At 31.0% G+C, this 6,998-nt stretch overlaps 2 pseudogenes; both read right to left on the reverse strand.

The window, feature by feature from the left end:
* Nucleotides 1-4,063: 4,063 nt before the first annotated feature.
* On the reverse strand, nucleotides 4,064-4,554 carry LOC111029833 (annotated as a pseudogene).
* A 1,339-nt stretch (nucleotides 4,555-5,893) lies between these two features.
* Nucleotides 5,894-6,472, reverse strand: LOC111029834 (annotated as a pseudogene).
* Between the last annotated feature and the right edge of the window lie 526 nt (nucleotides 6,473-6,998).

Consider the following 6,998-nt stretch of genomic DNA (forward strand, 5'->3'; position numbering starts at 1 on the left):
ATTTATAATTAGCAATCATAATATAAAAAATATAATAATAATAGTATATAATAATATATACTACAATAGTACAATATACATTACTGATTATAAAATAATATTGTTTTTGTTAATTTCTGTCTTTGACTGACCGTGTTTAAAACGTCACTAGAAAATTGCTTACCATATGATTGCAATCTAACGCTTAAAAATCTCTTTACAAGATGGGTGATTAAAAATATTTTATGAGGTCTGTCTAATAAACCTACATTTTCACAATTTAAGCTATTAAAAATATTAAAATCCAATGCAAATTTATTAATAACATAAAAAATAATTTTTTTTTGTAAATTGGGTACATTAATCTTTGTTAAGTTATTAGTTAAATACAAATAGTATTTCTCTGCCTCTATAATAACTTTAAATGAACTCTCTGAAGATAAAAAAAGACCACCAAGATTTTTTAAAGAAGTTAATTTAGTATACAACTGAGGTATAGGATAATTATGGTCAATAGAAGTTTGACTTAAAAGTAGTGATTGGATGCAACTAACACAATCAATATGTTTTGAAATTTTACGAACTACATACCCTGTAATATAATAAAGAATGTTTTGTTTAGCCTCACTCATGGATGAATTAGTACAATTAAGTAGGATATTTCTATTCAATGTTTCCTGATCAATTTCATCGATAGTTTCAAAATTTAATTCACCGGTATTATCTTTTTTTTTTATTCCATTTAAACTCAAGCAGTGCCCCAAAAACATCATCATCAAAACTGTTACAGTTACCATTTGTTTTACATTTTATTGCATTTTTTAATAGTATTTGTTTGAGGGCAACTTTAAATTGTAATACGTTAGGATTATTATTCGCTCCAAATCTTTGTCTGAATCGAGCAAATAAAATTTCAATATGATCCTGTGAGCACTTATAAGTTAATATATATTTATAAAGTGGATTTTGATTAAATATTAATTTAGCTATTGAAAATAATGACTTAATGGCTACTGCAAAACCAATTACAAATGATTTTTTAGCAGTTTGGTATATAAAACTTATAGTGTTATTTTTATTTTTTACTTTTAACGTAAATAGATAGTTGACTAATGGTATAATAACAGACTCTAATTTTGAAATGTTTGAAGTGGTAATGGGGGATTTAACTCCTTTACCAAAAGGATTTCTGGAGTTTAAAAAATCAAAAATATGGTCTATAGTTCGACAAAATTTAACTGTTGCATCTACATTGTAAAACCCTTGCATACAAATATCTTTTAAAAAAAGTAATGCGTCTGCTGTAGAACTAATTAACATTTGTGCTGCTAACTTAACCTTAATTTTATTCTGATGCCACATAATATGATTTTGGTTTATTTTATTGGCTAACTTTAATGTAAGATTTGTTTGAACTTCGTATAATTTTTCAAAATAATTCCAATTAATTGCTCCTTCGGCAGATAATAATACTCTCGCATTTCCCAGAGTGTTTCTGGCTAACTTTAGCATGTGACAGGCATCTGGTACAAAAAAAACCTTTTCTCCAGAAACAGGATGATCAATCCAACATTTTATATTATCATAGGCATCTATATTTTCAAACTCACATCCTAAAATTTTCATTGTTGAAAAATTAACAAATGCCCCATCACATGTTATACCCCAAACTCTAAGACCTGCATCATGTGTGACTGTTAAAGCTGTTTTTATAAGCTCTGCTTGACTTGAACTATTTATTTTATTTTGAAAAAAATAACCTACAGGACATTTCCATTTCCCATTCAAGCTGACCAACATGAAAACTAGGACCTCAGTTGCTGGCGTATTATTTCCTTCCAAATCTAATTCATTTCCATAATCAGAGAAACCAACAAATTTATCAAGTTTTTTATCCCATACAATTTCTTTCTTTATGGCCATTGCATCAAACACTAAATTGCAATCTTTATCAACTGTTGGTAAATTTTTAAGACATGACAAAACTTCAATTAAAAATCCAGGGTTTACATTGATTGAGCTGGTCCAGTTTCGTATAGCTGATATATGAGGCAACCTTAGAATGGATCTAGAAAATACATAAATAATTATGAGTTAATAATATATATTATTTTACTATAATAAGTACTAAGCAGCGTGTTACCAACTAACCGGCAAAATGCATAAGCTTTAGGCGAATAATAATGAAGCGTAAGTGCAAATTCTTTTATATCAGTGGTATAGCGTCGACCTTTAGCCTCACACTCTAAGTTTTTAAGCTGGTTCTTAAATAGTTCTGCCGACATTCCACTAAACTTATCTAACAAAATATCTTCATATTCTGAATTTAGCATACCTTTATTTGTTAAATTTTTTAATAAGTCTTTTAAGTTATTAATAACTTTGTTTTGTCTCCTGACTTTTTGCTGCAATAACTTTATTTTCTTAAATAACTTGGTAGGAGTTGACTTAGCAATATATTTTTGTGGAGATGCTGTGTACATCATTCTATTTTTACATTTATATTTAGATGGTGTTCTTAATAAAACTTTAGTTTGTTCAAAAGCATCATCAACAACTTCTTCAATATTAATAATAGATGGATAAAGAAAACTTAGTGAATTACTTGTATCATTAATGAGAGAACACGAAGCTGTATAACATGGTGTTGTTAACAGTGGTATAGTTTGTTCAAATTCAAAATCATTGTCAACAATTCTTTCTTCAACAACTAGATCTTCAGTGTTAATATCTTTAAGATAATAAGAATAATAAATTATGTTTTCATTCAACTTAAACAATATATATATAATAATAACTAATAAGTAACAAACAATTAATGCTTAAATATTCAGTTCAAAAATGAGTACTAAATTACTCACATGTTTCATCACTCATAGTACACAATGCTGTCGCAGGATTATCTATTTTATTTTTTTTTAGTGGTGGTCCATTACAAAACAGTTTTGTAGGAATTAATGTTGAATGAATTGACAATTGAAAAATTGATGGAACAGCATCACTTTTCAATGTCAATTTGTAGCTTCCACCAGGATTTTCATAAAAATCTGAAGTCTTAAAATGTTCATGACATAACCGACTATTTTTATTGGGTATAAAACCTTTACGGCCAACTGCCTTAACCCACAATTCTAATTTACGTTGATCATTCATTGGAAATCTATAGAAAATAATAATACATGCAATTGTGACAGTTAAAAGCAAAATTAAACAAAAGAACAATGTTAAAAGTAAACGTAGATAAAATTCAAAACGCATTTAATACAAATGCTTACCTGAAAAAATGTAAACCAGAGCCAGCCTGACCACGATTTTTGCAGCCATGTGCAGAACAGGTAGCAGGCATTATTGAACTATTGAAAAGTAATCATAAAAGCACAGAATGGTATAAAATACAGAATAGATTTAATGCGATTTTATTCTGTGCAAAATGCGAAATGCGAACGTCGGTCGCCGAATACTATCATGTTATCACGCCGTGTTGATAAGACATTTATGTAAACATTGACCTACACGCATATGGCGGCTGACTTCAACATCCCATATCCTGATGTAGACAAGTTAGCTATCTAGTATTTTATATCTGTGTATTATATAGAAGTCTGTGGGATATATAAATGATAAGTGATAACAATCTTGCGCGGATATATAAGTGATAAGTGATAACTGATAGGTTATAACATGATAAGTGATAAGGGATCAGCAAGGATATATAAATGATTAGTGATAACATGATAAGGGATCAGCGGATCAGGGGATCAGGGGATGCGCCTTCTGAACTGTCTAAAACATACTACTGGTTTTCTTAAGAGGGAAGGAATCGACTGCAGAATTATCTTCCGCACGCTCCAATGCTCGAAAACATAAAACTGCAAATACACTTTGATAGCTCAATGTCTGGTATGGACAATGAGCTTTCAAGCGGCGCCAAGTATGTTTTTATTTTTTTATTATTATGTGATATAACTATCATTGTGTCTTTTGCGTATATTCTAATGTGCATTGACTCTTGTAAATTGCCTTTTGATGAATTTTATATGTGGTATAGCTTATCTATAATTGTTCATTGTGCAACATTTATTATTTATTGTATGTCATCTTGGGTGAAATTGAGTGGTTTATTAAGGACTATGCATTTTGCTACTTCCAAAATCCACGGTCCGCAATCGTTGTTGTTTAGCTGAGTAGGGGTAAAACCGTTGACTTTTTCCATGTGGACATTTGATGTCCCGAGTAATCTTCCCAATCATATAGGAAGTCTTCTAAGGTGTCCGAAATTTCGTTGTGGATCCCGTGTTTGCCGTCATGACAGACAATTGTCTTGCTGTCATTATAGGCGACAGCAAGAATCCAATGGTTGTGTGTATTGATCGGAAATATTGTGTATTTTTTGTCTAGGATTTGTTGTTTTATCCATCTTTTGACTCCTTCAAATCCTTGTGTATGGTATTTTTGTGTGAAGTCCACGCTGAGGTAGTAGGAGTCTTCGTTGTCTCTTGCCAGTATTTTTAAGTAATCTTCGATGATTGTGGTGTTGTACCAGTGTACAAAGAAATTATTGGAGTAGCCTGCCATGCTGCTCGGTGTATTTGATTCGACTGTGAATGTGTTCCTTTTTGGGTCTGAGTATCTTATGTTGTTTGCGAATTTGTAGTAAGAGTTTTATCATGGATATTATAATTTTATGTGATTAAGACAAGTAAGGCTGTGGGATGTTTTTTTTTTATTTATTTAACTGTTGTGGGCCGGGTTGTTCTTTAGTAGTTTATTATGTGTTAGCTAAAGAGTGTTTATCTGGTAGCAATAGTATTCTAAATGTTTATGTGATTAGTAGTCGGAGGTTGTTACAGGTTGCATCTACTTTGTATTAGAGTATGTGTGTTGAAGGACTCAGAATTGATATATTTTATTTCAATTTTAATTTGGGTTTGGTATAAGGTGGGTTTTTTTGATTTATTGAATTTTGCCGGGCTGTGTAGGTTTTGGTAATGTAATATATAATTAATATATTTTAATTATTTAACGGGACCCTTTTTTAGGAGCTACGTTATTGTGAAGTAGCTCGGTCTGAGGTGTTTTTATGGTGCTATATTGCTTTAATGGAAGATAAAGTAGGGTTTCCCTTTTTATTGATTATAGGATTAGTATTTTTGATTAATTAAGTTATATTCAATAATGAAATTATTGGTTTCATATTTGTGTATCTTAGGATCTACTCTCTAATGTATTCTATAATTTATTTCTATTCTTATATTATTCCCCATTGTTAGATTATTTATGATTTATTAAGTTACTGCTAATTTATCACGAGACCATCCGTCTCATCCGAAAGCGGTCCCGGGATCTTTTTTCGCTAGGCAATATAACACGGATAGTCTCGTGGTAAATTAGCAATATCCATATGATTGAGCAGATTGGCATTATTTACAAGATCTTCGTAGAAGTCATCGGTGTGTATATAATATAGCAGTGAATCTATAATAACAATTATTTAATTATGTGAATAAAAATAAATAAATAATATAAGTTTATTAATTTACCGGTGTCAGTATACATCAGCTCGATTATATCACCATAGTGTCTCTGCATCACATTGTAGTGGTATTCGTAAATTTTTGTCTTCGAAATATCCAACACTGCTAAACCTGTGGGAAGAATTAATAAATATCAATAAGAATATAATATGCATGCTATGGTACATACCGATATAAATGGGCTTATCGAATTTTATAATTTTATTCTCCATTGTTAAGGCACTCAGGCTATCATCGTATGCTGTTGCATATTTAAATGTAGTCGAGTTAATAAGTTTCTGCACTTTCTCTTCGTTTGAAACAAGCTCCATCTGTATTCTCCACCTAACTTCTTCCATAGTCTTACCTATACAATTTCAAAAATTGAAATTGGAAAACAATCAAAGAACACGAGAATATATATATATATCAAAAATACTATTATTCATAAGTTTGAAGAAATCTTTCTCATAATCGTTTAAAGCTTTTTTCCACATCTCGGTATTTAAATTAATAAATTCAGCAAGCCAGGGAGATTGATTGAATTGGATGACTCTATGTACCTAGAATAAAATTAATCATGTCAAACGCGTTTTAAATAATAAATGTATAATATATAGTATACTTTTTCAACTTTCAATCCGTTTTTAATGGCTTGTTGGAGATTACGGTAATGTACGACATAATTTTTTTTGTCTCGAAAGCCGCCATCAGTTTTTTTTACTTTTGAGCCTTCGGGTATCCCGTTTTGAGGGAGAAATGGTAGATCATTATGCTGATCGTGCAGTTCTGACTCACATCAACCTCATATATCCGCCCGATTGGTGAGTTTTCGTCCAAGTCGTTAAGCCCATCGAGCTTGGCTTCGACACACTTAAAACCACCAGAGGGCATACATTCCGTCATAACCCAGCCGTAAAGGTTATTACAGTCTTGATAGACAAGCCATGATTTCGGTTAAGTGTCGTCATAATTAGACATCTTATGGTTATTAGCTTTAGCATATTGCATGCTAGCCTGGACCAATCCCCCGCGTATATCTATAATATAATTATTTTTATAACATTTAAAAAAAAAAAAAAAAAATATTTTTTCCGAATTTACATACCTTTTTCTATACATAGTAGCATGCCATAATCGGTTAAAAGCTCTAATTTCACCGATGTATATTTCAACATGGAGTCGAAGCTGAACCCTGGGGCCGTATAATAAAACGCAGGGTCTAAATTGTACGTTTTTGTTATAGTTTTATTATTAAAAAGAAAACTAATAATTCATAAAAGAACAAAGCTTATATTTCATAATGGACAAGACATGAATGGTGATTTTTATAATGAACAGAACTTATAAGTTATTTGTAATAAACGTAATTTACAGTTACAGTGGTACCATAACATGCCCCCCCCCCTGTTCTCATTAGTCTTTACCAGTAGAGCTTCAAAATCTGGGTAAATAGTAAACGAGTGTCGTTGAGAATCAGCGGCGCAACCAGGAATTTTTCATGGG

The sequence above is a fragment of the Myzus persicae genome, unplaced genomic scaffold (genome assembly GCF_001856785.1).
Source record: "Myzus persicae strain clone G006 unplaced genomic scaffold, MPER_G0061.0, whole genome shotgun sequence".
Taxonomy (NCBI): Eukaryota; Metazoa; Arthropoda; class Insecta; order Hemiptera; family Aphididae; genus Myzus; species Myzus persicae.